Source organism: Dermacentor silvarum, chromosome 5 (assembly GCF_013339745.2).
Source record: "Dermacentor silvarum isolate Dsil-2018 chromosome 5, BIME_Dsil_1.4, whole genome shotgun sequence".
NCBI lineage: Eukaryota > Metazoa > Arthropoda > Arachnida > Ixodida > Ixodidae > Dermacentor > Dermacentor silvarum.
The window spans coordinates 173360370-173373761 of NC_051158.1; positions in this window are offsets into that span (position 1 = coordinate 173360370).

Sequence of the window (13392 nt, forward strand, 5' to 3'; positions counted from 1 at the left end):
GTTCCGTTCCATCGAGCCGCACACGATTGGTCAATTTGAACGTCGCGGTTGAAATTGACCAATCATGTGCGGCTCGATGGAACGGAAGGCCTCCGTTCCATTTTGGAACGCGTACAAGATCGCGCCCCTGATTGTATGAGCGACGCGAAGTATCTAGAACTTTCTGGAAGACGTGCTAAAACCCCTATATTTATAAAAGTAGCGCCATTCTTAGGTCTTGCCGCCACCGCGCTCACCCCGGCGCTTCCTCCTCGCCCTCTCTTAGCCGCCTCCTGTCGCCCCAGCCTCCTCCGCTCCCCCATTGACCAATCCGTGTCACGTGGAAGTTCGCGTCGCGCTTTTGTATATTTTTTTTTTTTTCTTTCCAGCGCGCTCCGACTGCCATTCTCGGGCGTGTGCGACGAAAGTGCTGTACGCACAAACGGATCAAACGTGTTAGGGACAAGAACTTCGTTGTGATGGCATGCTGCTGCGCCTTAAGTTGCCGCAACCGACAAGGCGAGTGCAAAAGGCTTTTTTTTGTTTACCATCCGGCGTGCGCAAACGCTTGCTGCACACTTGATATTTGCGCCGTCTCGCATCGTCGCGTTGCTACTTCCAAAACGGCATTATTAAGACCAGTTACTGACTGACGAAGCAAAATCGCGCCTCAAAAACGTCTCCGCAGGGCGCGATCGAAGTTTTCCTCGGATTTCCTCTGGTAGCGCGTTAGCTGTCGTCTGCCACGGCAGGCCCGACACAGGCGGCGCCACTGTCGATTCGCGCCTTGATCGCGCTGGTCGCGCCGAGCGCGATAGTGGAGCGGAGGAGGAGGGAAGTGGATGGCGCTACTTTTATAAATATAGGGGCTTTAAGACGTGCAGGTACCAGGGATTATTCTGGGGCCTTCAATGACTCATGTATAAAAGCCGACGCGTTTCGCCGCTGATCAGATTTCGACGATCGCCGACTGTATTCGCCGCTTTCGTTGTGCTTCAAGTGTAGCTTGCTTTTGTGGGCACATGTTCACCCAATAAAGAATCAGTTTCGTCATACACAGTTTTACGACTGTTTACTTCAACGTCACTACTATGTGACGGTATGGGAATCTGCTGGTCAGACTATCTGAAGTAGAGCACTGCACGGGCCGGTTTTTCAAGTCTGGGCCGGACGCGTGCCCGGAAGTACCATACTTTGGCCGGCCCGGTTCTGTTCGACCCATTAGCCTTTTTGCCTATACGAAGCTAGCTCGATTTCTCCATTACTGTGAAGATACTGTCATGTGATCAACGGCCGCCTGGCGGTCTTCAAGCTGCATCAAAGCAGGTTTTTGCCCTGCATCCCTTCTTGCTGGTTACTTCACAATTTAACTGTGAGAGAAATAAACATTTCATTACTAGCCGAACACGCACAGATTAATATGTGAATATTTGGTATGAAAACAAACCATACAATCGACAGTGAAGAAAATAGGGAGGGATCGGGCTAACAACCACCGGGAGTGGCAGAACCCCGGCTTACATTTAGAGATGAAGTTGTAGAAAAGCACATCGGTTGATCACCATGCTCGTGCTTTAAAGAGTGCGGCAACATACTATAGCGAAGGCATAGGTGAACACTACCGTACACGCCGCGGCCCGCCATTTAATCTCACTTTTGAATCTCATATAGTCATTCGGATACAGTGATGGAACTCGAGCCAATAATTTCGGCGCGAATGTAAATTTAGATACGCTGGTTACTGGGTTTCAGGAATACGATAATACACGGCCACTAGAAGCTTTTTTTCATTAAACCGAAATTGTTGACCCACAAGGCTAACGCTCATCATATTGTCGCACGGGACATGCCATTTTTATTGCTTTATTCGGCTTCATTATAATTATGTCATTTTTAATCGACAATTTAGGCATCCTTGTTTAGAAATATATGCAAATTTAGACTCTGTCTAATTGTGTTTCAGTACAGTGAGTGCATCTACAACGTAGGCTTTCCTTGTTTTTTTTTTCTCCGCCCACATTAAAGTATGATGTCCTTGCTTATTCACGTAAATTCGCAGACAACGCGGCTAGTGCTACAAAAACATATACAAGGCTGCGAACACGAGGGTCGAGACACTTAACGAGTGGAAATAGCATTCAAAATACAAATTTACTGAGGCAATAAAGTGCTCTGCATTTCTATTTTGTTTTTTTACATTCCCCTCCCCAATGTTGAGAAATTTTGTAGCATCCGCGTAGACTTAAAGCATTTGTCTAAGAACAATATACACTTGAAAGTCTCAGTTTATATAGTTGGGCTAATTGTGAAATAACCTACGGCAGAATATTCAACTCGCTTGAAAATATAACGAAGCAAATTAATGGAAACCAGTAGTAAGTTGCCCTGTGCCTTAAGATACAAAAAAGTTGCAAATGAGCTTTTCAGAATTTATTTGCTACAATTTTATCGAGGTATTCTAAGTAATTCTTGAAAACTTATTTAATTTTTCTTTTTCCGTTAAAATGATCGCGCTGAAAATCTAGATATTTTTGTGCAGCAACAAAATATTGCAGTCGACTCAGCCTCTAGGCACGTCTTCCGCTTTTGACAAATGTAACGAGCTCTATCGAAACTCATCTCATTGATTCCTGTTAAGGATAGCTCGGACACCTGAAACAGTCTAATGAATGTTTTTGCAGCGAGTCTCACACCAATCCAATAGTTTTCCATTTCTTTAGCACGACTGCAATGCATATATATTTCTAACTAAGGTTGATTCGAATCTGTGATGTCTAGCAACTCTTGAAGTGTGCCTTCTGCCGCTATTCCCACCCATCCAAATGTGTTTCCCCTTGTCGATAGGTGGCGCCGCTGTCGAAATCATACCGCTACCTCTATCAAACTTCGGGTCATCCGTCACATGCCTGAGCACGATCACCTCTAGGAATTCGAGGTGTTAATAGGCTGGGAACAATGTGGACAAGAGTTCGTTAGTGTCGCGAAGACAAAAGAATTCCTGCAGAACCCATGTTAAGATGATTATCGAAGTTAATGCGTTTAACATTCACACAATCTAGCGAGCTAGAAGCGACACACCGTGTTAGCTAAGACACCTTTATTTAGAATCCGTAGTGTTTCCCCTGATGTTTCAAGTGATTCGGCTATATGCGGCCATGCGCTGTCTCCCTCATGGAACGGCTTTGTTATGACCATCGCTCGCCAATGTTACCTCACGATGGTAGAACAAGGACCGCAGGCCAACGGTGCATGCAGTGACGACGATGGAATTACGAGGTAGGAATGATGTTGATAGAACGACGAAGGCATATAAGGACGACGGCATGCCAACGATGAGATGATTCTGCAGTGATGGCGATAAATAATTGCGACGAAATTACAATGCCATGGCGCCGGTGTTCTAATCTCAATTGATTGACAATAATTGCACAATACTAGCGGAATGAAATAGAAATTATGCTGATGGAACGTGAGGTGGTATGACGACCAAAGCATTTAGTAATTTTTAGCCAACCAGACACCACTTCTGAATACCATACCAGCCTTCTCCCTTTCTTTTCTCCTATTCCTTCCCAAGACGCTTTACAAACATGTCCTCGGCCGTTGAGCTCAGTACGTCGGTGCTCTAGCTCATTAGGTCACGATCACACGTTTGCAAACGTATCTTGCCAACAAGTGTATTATTCAAGCTCGAACTTAGGGGGAACATTGAGCTTGGGGGCTCCTATCAAAATACATGGGAAATCGGCAATAGTTTCTCAGAGCAACCGATGCACCAAATCTGATGTGCTATGTTGAATTTAGAAAAAGAACTTAAACTGTAGTGATTGCAGAAAGGAATATTTTATTATAGGCTGTCTACTTTTTTTACGTAAAATTTTGAAGAACAGCCAAACTTCGAAAAAGAAAACTTGACTTACAGAGCTATGTACCTCAGCAGCTAAAAATAATATCGGAATTCTGTAAACTGCACCTAATAATGCATCCAAAGCAAATAGCAATCATATATCATACACTATCCTGAAATATACCGCTATGTTGTGAATGTTCCATTTGCAAAACCCTTCCAAACACTATAACAAATTCACGTAAGTTTTAAGGTATAGCAAAACAAATGTTCGCTTTTGATGCTCCAACGGGTGCAGCTTATTGAAATGCCATATTTGTTTTTGCGGATTTGGAAACTTCACGCTTGTATTATTTTTTCAAATTTATGAACATCCTGCGATTCTTTGAAAACATTACACTACATAAACGAAAATTCTATTTGCTGCAGTCTCTGCACTTTATCTTTCCCTCTTAATGCAACACATTTCATTCACATCGGTACAGCGGTTTTCTCATAAAAGCATTCCTGCATTTTACGTGTATTTGAGAATCCGGCATCAAAGATAAGCCCGAGCTAAAGCTTCCTCTTAAACAATGGATCACGCCAGTTCTATAGGAAACCCATGAAACAGAACCCTGACGTATATGCAAGACCGTGGCCACAGTGGTGCATAAATAAAAAGTCTGCTCAACAAAAAAAATATATATTCAACGGAAGCTTCGCGGGGGCCTTTATCTCGGCCAGACATCTCTCCAGAATGCGGACGAGCTTTCTGGCCAGGTGTCTAGCAAAACCGTCGATTCATTGTCAGTAGAGCAAGTAGCTGGCCGTCTTCGAGATAACGCTGATACACAAACGCGCTCGTTCCCAAGCACCGAGGTGAAGCGACAGCTTCAGGGTGTGTTTCTTTTTATTGCGCTTTCTGTAGTTGTGCGTCATAGCATACGTCATAGCGGGAATTTCGAATTCTTTAAAGTCGATACGCCACATGGTGGCGAAAAAAGGAAACTGTACGAAATGTCCCTAATTCCTGGTATTGTTCTAGCGCGCCAATTCTAATGTGAGCGCTTCCGAAGCCCAGGCGAAACGTCAGCGAAGAGCCGCGGACACCTAGTTGCGGGAGCGCGATGTTGAGGCCAAACGTATGCAGAAAGCCGGCGACCCTGAGGGGAAACGAATCGGAACTCCTGCGACAGCGTCGCCTTGTCACAAGCTTCGCTTACTCCCATTTTCTCGACAAGGGAAGGGATCTTAATTTTTTATATGTCATCGTATAGACGTGCCGCTTCATGTCATAGATAGGCTTGCCGTCCGTCTACGCATACGTTCGCTCACACCGTAGGCCACCGGATGAGCAAATCCGTGGGCACAGAGACTACGTCGCTTCGACTTAGTGCTGAATTGTAACTGCGATCTATATAATAGAAGGCTAAGGCTAACATCATGCAAGACGACAGCGAACTGTGCTACAGCAAGAGGTATTTATAATTAGAAACGTCTAGGAGTTTTTTCATTGTTTCGCCTAGCATGGAGAATTATAGCTTCAAAAGCCTCGGAAAAAAATAATCATTTGCAGCCCCATGAGCAAGAGAAAGCTCAGACTCGAGAAAAGAGGACGAAGATAAAGTACTCGAAACACATCAATGACAAACTTGACGGTTGTCAGTGACGGACAGTACAGTTCTGTTTGCTAACACCCAAATGACGAGTATAAAAATTCACGGTATTGCGCACATACAGAATCACAGCCTATCAGACATTAAGCAGAAGTTCCCAGCACCACATTAATGTCTTCTGCTGCCTTCCACAGCAGTAGACGCCCAATGCAATCATGCACTTCAACTGCACGATGCGCTTTGAGATTACAAATCAGAGCGCGCCACACAGATATAAGCACGCGCCATCCTCGGCTATATGTTGCGACCTCTAGCCAATCGGCCGCAATAACAGCGCATTCAAACCCGCGTCATCTCGAGCGACGCAGATAGACATAATTATGTTCGTAAGGCTGCTACCTTCCAATCGTAGAAATTTCTTCTGGTGTCAACTGCGACGGCTCTTTAGGTTTTGTGAATCAACTAATGCCCGACCCACATGGAGCGAAGTTCTTGCAAAAAACTGGCGAACGGCCGCGCGCGGCATCCGCCCGGCGGCCGGCGTCTTTTCGCCGTCCATCAAGGCGGGCTAGATATGTTCGCAGGCGGTCAACCGCTCGCCGGAAGCGGCCAATGTAGGCTGTCAGCGCGGACCAATCAGGGCGCGGTCACGTCCGACTTCCTGCCGCCGTATTTGAATCGGCTAGCCAGCCAAAGAGCCTAGAGCGAACATGGCAACAAAAGCTTCGCAAATCGCGTTCAATGATCGATTGATCACAGCCGTCCAGTCGCAAAATAGTGGTTCAGTTGCAGATACAAAACTATTTTTTCACTGCATTTTACTGGGAATGGAGTCACGCTGTTTTTATCAGCGCTGAAATGGTGGCGGCGGCGGCGGCCGGTCTTTCGCCGCATGAGGGTACAGCACGGCGGCGGACGCTGGCGTTCCGCCGCGCTTGTGCGGGCCGCGCGATGTTCGCCGTGAAGTTCGCTCCATGTGGGACGGGCTTTAGTGAGCACGCGCCATACGCACGAACTGTGAAACGCTGCCGCTTCGGCGCCGGCAGGAATGCGCGAAGGCAAGCGCCATCTGATGGTGTTGCAAGAGTCCCAGAGGCGCACGCGAGCAAGTTCACAGCGGATGGACAAATGGTTGGATTGATGCTAGGAGCGACCCTTCGGGATGTGGCGGTGGTTTGAGCAACCAAGCTCTTGTTATTATATTGCCTATAATGTCCTAGCTATCGTCAAATAAAAATAGAGAAAACGCGAAGAATTATTCTCAGAAAGCTTTCTGAACCGCTATTGGAAACCTTGTTTTTCTACGACTCCTTTGTTTGTCGTTTCCCTACTTCCACCAATCTTCCAATCGGCTCTTACAAATCTCTACTGCTGACATGTTTACTTTCTCCCTGCTCTCGCTGAACCCAAAGGCTTCAAGGAAGCCAGAGGTGCCTAATCGACCGCTGGGATATATCTTCACATTCTGATAAAACATGCTCCATCGTTTCCCTAGCTCTACCGCAGCAAGCACACGCTTCTTCTTCCTTGTTGTATCTCGCTTTATAAGTGCGTGTTCTAAGGTCCTCATCTCGCTTCGAAAAGTAAAGAGCTTCCCCTTGAGCAGGTCCGGATTCAGGGAGGATGTCCGGATGTCTTGACCCCCCCCCCCCCCCCCACCTTAGATTTCTGCAGCGCCCCTCGCTGACAGGGTGACAGCCCTGTCGCAAAAAAATGTGGATTCCAGCATTGTTCAAAAGTATTTTTTGCAAGTACCAGTGGTAGCAGCCATGTAGAAGTAAAGCTAGCTCGTTCATAATCTTAGCTGTTTTCTGTAGGGGTGCGGTGTCGCGAAGTAGCCGTAGTTATTATTTTTCATGAACACCTTGGACCTCCTGGCGCCGGCCGTGCCCGTTGGGGGTGACGAGCAAACGAGGGAACGTCCCTTTTGTCAAGCACGCCCATGTCCACGCGAGCGCCTTCGCTCCTGATTAACTTAGAACCCCCTCGGGGTGTCATCGGTTGTCTCTTTTTTTCTTATTGTTACCTGGAAAAGACAGGGGTGCGGGGTAGCGCGTTCAGGCCGGAGAAAGAAAGCTAACAAAGCGGAGAGACGTCGATAACAACAATGTGAATACAGACAACGTGAACACTGACAGCGAAAGCGGGACCGTGCAAAAGCGCAGAACTTGTGCGTCGCAGGACCATGAGTCCAAGGAAGAACGTCACCGTCTGTAGTCGCTCAAGCTTGCGAAACTTCAGGTGATGATGATGATGATGATGATGATGATGATGATGATGATGATGATGATGATGATGATTTAATGGCATTTCCTCTGAAACGGGGCGGTGACAAATAGTCACCTAGCCTTCTTGATTTAATCAGGTATGCTATACATGTTTTACAGCGAAGCTGTACATGTCTACGCAAAACGACCATGATATGTTGTGCCTTGCGCATGTTTAGTACGGACTTAGGGGACGTTGTTTTCAAGAATGAGATTCAGTTGTTAGTCCAGCCACCTTCCTGTCGCTTTGTCTATGTCTGCTTCTCGATTTTTCTATTTTCAAGTTTGCTGACATTTTCCTAGTATAACCGCGTACCAACGAGCCCAACAAGCCACTCTCATGAATTAATTTCTTGTTCTTTGGGCTCTTTCCTAATCGGTTTCCTTCTACAGTCCGTACGAACCTGTGTGTGCGGACGGCATAGTTTATTACACCATCAAGGCACGGTACATTTCCAAGTGCATCAAGAACGGTGTTCCACCCGCTGATGTGATCGTGCTATTCGGAACACTGCCGCCTTTGGAGGGACATGGGAAGAGGATTTCGAAGATTCTAATTTCGGAGACAAGGAGACAAGTCAGGTTCTGGCAAGGTTGCCTCAGGTTGACGTGCCTTCAAGGTCACGATTGCCGCTTGGGACCAGCTCTGCTGCGTCAACACATCCACCGAGCTGGATTGTTGGTAGAAGTCTTTTGGCAAGACGTGGTTCGTCATGTTCCGAAGCGGAGCAAGGTAAACTCGGAAACTGGACGGATGGTCTATCTCGACGACGCTTCAGTTCCAGCTGGAGTGCCCGACGTGTTGGTCAAGGGACCTAAGTTCGCCCTGCCACCGAGCTTGCGTGGTTACCAGCTTCTAACAACTGTCCGGGAGATATCATGAAAAGTGCCTTCCGATGAGAAGGAAAGGTGCCTATCAGAATGTATTGAACAACTTCGGAATTCAGGACCTTCTCGTGGTCCCTCTAAAAAGCTCATGTGGCCTGTTGTACGTTTCCTCGTTGACAATGACCTTGGAATTATTCAGTCCGATAAGGAAGGTGGGTTTGTTGTCCTCCCGAATACTTCGTTCAGTAAGAAAGCCAAAGAAGCTTTGAAGAAAAACTTCAAGGCAGTTTGCGTAAAACCAGAAAAAAAGTGAAAAAAAAGTGCTCTGGAGCTTCTGAACAGGCTTAACCTCGAGTTTTTAGAGAAGACTGTTAAGAAGAGCAATGTTGGTGGGCTTTCCGCTTTTTTCACCGTGAAAACACGCAGGCCTGACTTGTTTCCATGTCTCCGAAATTAGCATCTCCTAAATCCTCTTCCCATGTGCCTCCGAAGGCGGCATTGTTCCTAATAGCGCGATCACATCACCGGGTGGAACACCGTTCTTGATGCACTTGGGAAGGTACCGTGCCTTGATCGTGTAGTAAACTATGCCGTCCGCACACACACATTCGTACGGACTGTAGAAGGAAACGGATTTAGGAAATAGCCCAATAAACGAGAAAATGAATTCATGAGAGTGGCTTGTTGGGCTCGTTGGTGCATGGTTATACTAGGAAAATGTCAGCAAACTCGAAAATAGAAAAAATCGAGAAGCAGACATAGTCAAAGTGACAGGAAGGTGGCTCGACTAACTGAATTTGATTCTTGAAAACAACGTCCCCTAAGTCCATACTGAAAATGCGCATGGCACAACTTATCCAAAACACAGTCAACATCCTTTTTATAGACGGTTACACTGATCAAGAAATAGAAGCTCTTTCTTGGTAAGGAACACAGATGGCGCGCTTACACACTTCTCGGGACCAAGATGACTGCCCTTTGAGAACCACAGTGACAGAAGAAGGTTCATGGATGAAGCCTGCTGGAAGGTTCTTGCAGCGTTCCTTAATTGCACTTGCTACTGAGGACCCATTCGGCATTGACATTTCAATTCCTTTTTTCCCCTTCAAAATCTACATTGTACTACCTATAGCTGCAAGAGATCCGGTCGCATCAATTTCTTCTTTGCTTTTTTTTTCTACCAGTACTACAAACGTCTCTTGCTTATCTCAACTGCTGACAGGTTGACGGTTCCGTCCACTTAAAACCTGAGGGCTTCTGGAAGGTGTACGTTACCTGCGGTTCTCACTGGGTGAATCCCTTCGCCTTCCATCAGGGTGTGCTGAGTGGTCTCCGGATTTTGGCTGCAGCATCCACATGCCTAATCTAGTTCAGAATATTTGCTCCGGTATGTTCTTGTCCTTAGGCAACCGGCTCGAGCCTCAATAACCAAGGCACGGCCCTTTGTTTTATCGTACATATTCTCCCTTCTAATTTCTTTTTCTCATTCTTGTAAATCTTCACGGCCCTTTTTGTTTCCATTCCCAATTGTCTCCACTTCACTGGCTCTATATCTCTTTCTTTCTGATGACTCCTGGTTGTCTATTTACAGTTTCAATTATCCTGTACTTCGTTGCCAACTTTCTTGACCTCTTCCTCCATTCTGTGTCTACGCTTTTCAAGTACAGATACTTGTGCACTTTAGCCGCCCATTTATTTTCATTCATGTTCCTGAGTCTAACACTCAGGAACATGAAGCAACTAAACTTAGAGACTTAGATAAATTATCAGGTAGAGCCGCCAAGCTGCGCCTCATAATGTATCTGGCACAAATGTGTTGTTGTGTTCAAGACATGGGTCGCTCAGGAGCGAGCCGGATCTTGTGAGCGGCTCTTTTTAAAGAGCGAGTGAGCGGGCGTTCAGTAAAAATGAGCGGCGGTTCTTTTGGAGAAAGGGAGCCGGTTCTCTCGCGTTCAGAGAGCCGTGCCGATGCGTTCCGTCAGAGCCGGGTCTTCTGCTGGGTGCGACTTCCGCGCCATCTATTAGCGGTACGAGAAAGCAACTGCACTCCCGCCCTTCATCGCAAGAGTCGACATCTATTAGCGGTACGAGAAAGCAACTGCCCTCCCGCCCTTCCTCGCAGGAGTCGTCTTCACCCCCTCGCCTTCGGCTGAAGAATGAAAGAACCGCCGCTCAGTTATTGAACCACCGCTCCCTCGCTCTTCAAAAGAGCGGCTCAAAAGATGCGGCTCGCTCCTGAGCGCTCAGGAGCCAGCCGCTCTTTTCGCCTCGGCTCCCTCGCTCTTCAAGAGACCAGGCTCGCTCCTGAGCACTCAGGAGCGGGCCGCTCTTTTAAAGACCGAGGAAGCCGTGGTTCAGTAAATGAGCGGCGGTTATTTCGGAGTGAGGAAGCTGGTTCTCACTCCTTGAATGAGCCGTGCCGAACCGTTCCGTCAGAGTTGGGTCATCTGCTGGGTTTCGATGTTTTTCGATTTCTGACCGACGAATGGTGGCCGGTGTGGGCCGACTCGCGCTACTGGTACTCGCTCGCAGTGTGTGGTGTGCCCAGCAGTCCCCTTGGTTTTTTGTGCGTCTTATGGTGTGGCACCTGATGCCACCGAGGGGAGAAGTAAAGAAGTCTTAATTGGCAAAGGATGGTACCGTTCGTTGCCCGCTGCTGTTCGAACGATGTCGCACGACTCTCACCGATCCCACATCGTGCGCTGGTCCAATAACACTTCGAAGATAATCTTCCGTGTCTTTAAAGGGCCCCTAAACCACCTCAGATATGTTTTGAGCATTTCAAGTAAACGTGCACCGAGTTCAGAATGCCGTCAAGATCAACGATACCAAACGCTGCAGCGCTGTGGGAGCGCCACAAAAAAAAAAAAAAAAATGCCGTGCTCCTCCCCTCGCCTTTCCGGTATCCCCAGCGGTCGTCACGATGTCAGCAAGGGGAATCTGGTGATGTCAACTGCGGAAACGATATCCATTGGTTAAACAAGAACCTACGACTTCCGGCAAGTCTGTTGGCAGGTACACGCGCTTTCTGCTCTTCCTCGTCGTGTTGCTCGTTTGTGCACCCTTGCGAATCGGTATTTACAGCCCGCAACGCAAGTGCCAAATCGCTCGCGTTCCAACACAGTCGTGCTTAGCGGTCTGATTAGCTGCGCGAACAGAGTGCGACATTGTTGGCCTTTCCAGACGTGCGCGCACCACAGGGTCTATAGCGGTGCGCTTCGCATAACACGGGCTGGCACCGCAGCAACAGCGGGTAGCCGAGAAGCGCTGAGTCACGTTACCGGCATGGAACTCATCGCACTCCGTTTGCCATTCACGGGCCGCCGTTCAACAGCGGTTCTTGCTCGCGAACGGTGAGATTTCCTTGCCGTACGTAGAGAGGATGAGACCGGGACTCATTTGTGCGGCAGATTCACCGCCGCTGATCGTTAGACGGCGCCAATATCGTCGCTAGGCCTTTTCTGGTGCCCTTCAAAGCTAAAACGGACGGCGCTTTGAAATGAAATACCGACGCTCACAAGCCGCAATATTTTCTTGTTGTTGTTATCACTCTTCGCAATAATTGTACACAAAGAAGAAAAATACGCTGATATTAGCGGCACCGTCGGCTGCGATGCGAGCACAGCTGAGCCCGTCGTCTCCCGGCTGCAGCTGATGTTTTCGTTGCCGGTGGCGGAGGCGCGCAGGTTCGCGGTCGTCGATTGGGCCATTGATGGTGCAGCGGGTGGGGCGCCGGCCGAACTGCCGTCTACTTTGGACACCTCTCGCGGGGCAGACGTTCTACGGCACTGGCGGACGGTTCGCCGTCGGTATATGTGCCGCTAGCGTGGACGTGACAGGAAGTATGCAGTGTTTTGAGAAGCGCGTTGGCGATGACGTATGTCACGTGACCTTTCGAGAAGCACTCGGCGAGGAGGGGAGACCAGCCGAAAAGGAGAGTAGCGAAGCAAAGAGCGAAACGAGCGAGGGCCGTTTTTCGGTCATCAAACGCGTGTAACTCCGCTATTACGGCACCATTTCGTTGTAGACTCGTGCACAACTGCAACACCACAACTAAATTTCGACCTCTGGGTGGTTTAGGGGCCCTTTAACGACAAGAGGTGATCGTACAGTTTACGTCCTGGTCTTCATTTGTGCTAATTAGTGTAGTCATGAAAATGTCGCCCATGACATCCACTTCAGTGCATTTCCTGAGCGTGTATCATTAGCATGTCAATAAAACGAGGCCAATGATCTGTTGTGTTGTAATAGAACTTCATTTCTTTCTTTTTCTTTTCTTTTTTTTTCTCCTGGTGTATGATGGCATGATCGCCAGTATCGCGCGTGCACTCAAGAGAGAAAAAAAAAAAACGAAAGGTACGTCCGGCAGTCTTGGGGATCTTTTGTATGATTTTTGTATTAAACTTCAAGAAATGATTTCTACATTCATTTTGCATGGCGTTACGTCTTACTCATAATATAGTGAACGTACGTATGTGAATAAATGAATAACGTTGAAATATAATATACGATCATTTCGTGTTCTTAGTTTGACAAAAAGTTGATTTTAAAGTACCACAAAAAATGGCACAGTTTCGCCCTAAGGGCGAAGCAATGAATGCGATAGCAACACAGCAATGTCATACGAAGTAAGGTGAGCGGCTTTGGTAGCAATATGAATTGTAGTAAACATGAGCTGATTAAGTAGCAGGTGTGCTGCGGCGTAAGTGGACCGACGTGAAGACAGACTCGATGACCACGAGAAGGCGCGTGTGAAACGGTGGTGTTGATGAGAAGCGCTTCCCGTGTGCAGCGCGCGTGCGAAGGGACACACCTGTAGCGCTGCACTGCCGATCCGGGCAACATTACATGTGTAGCGTGCGTTGGAAAATGT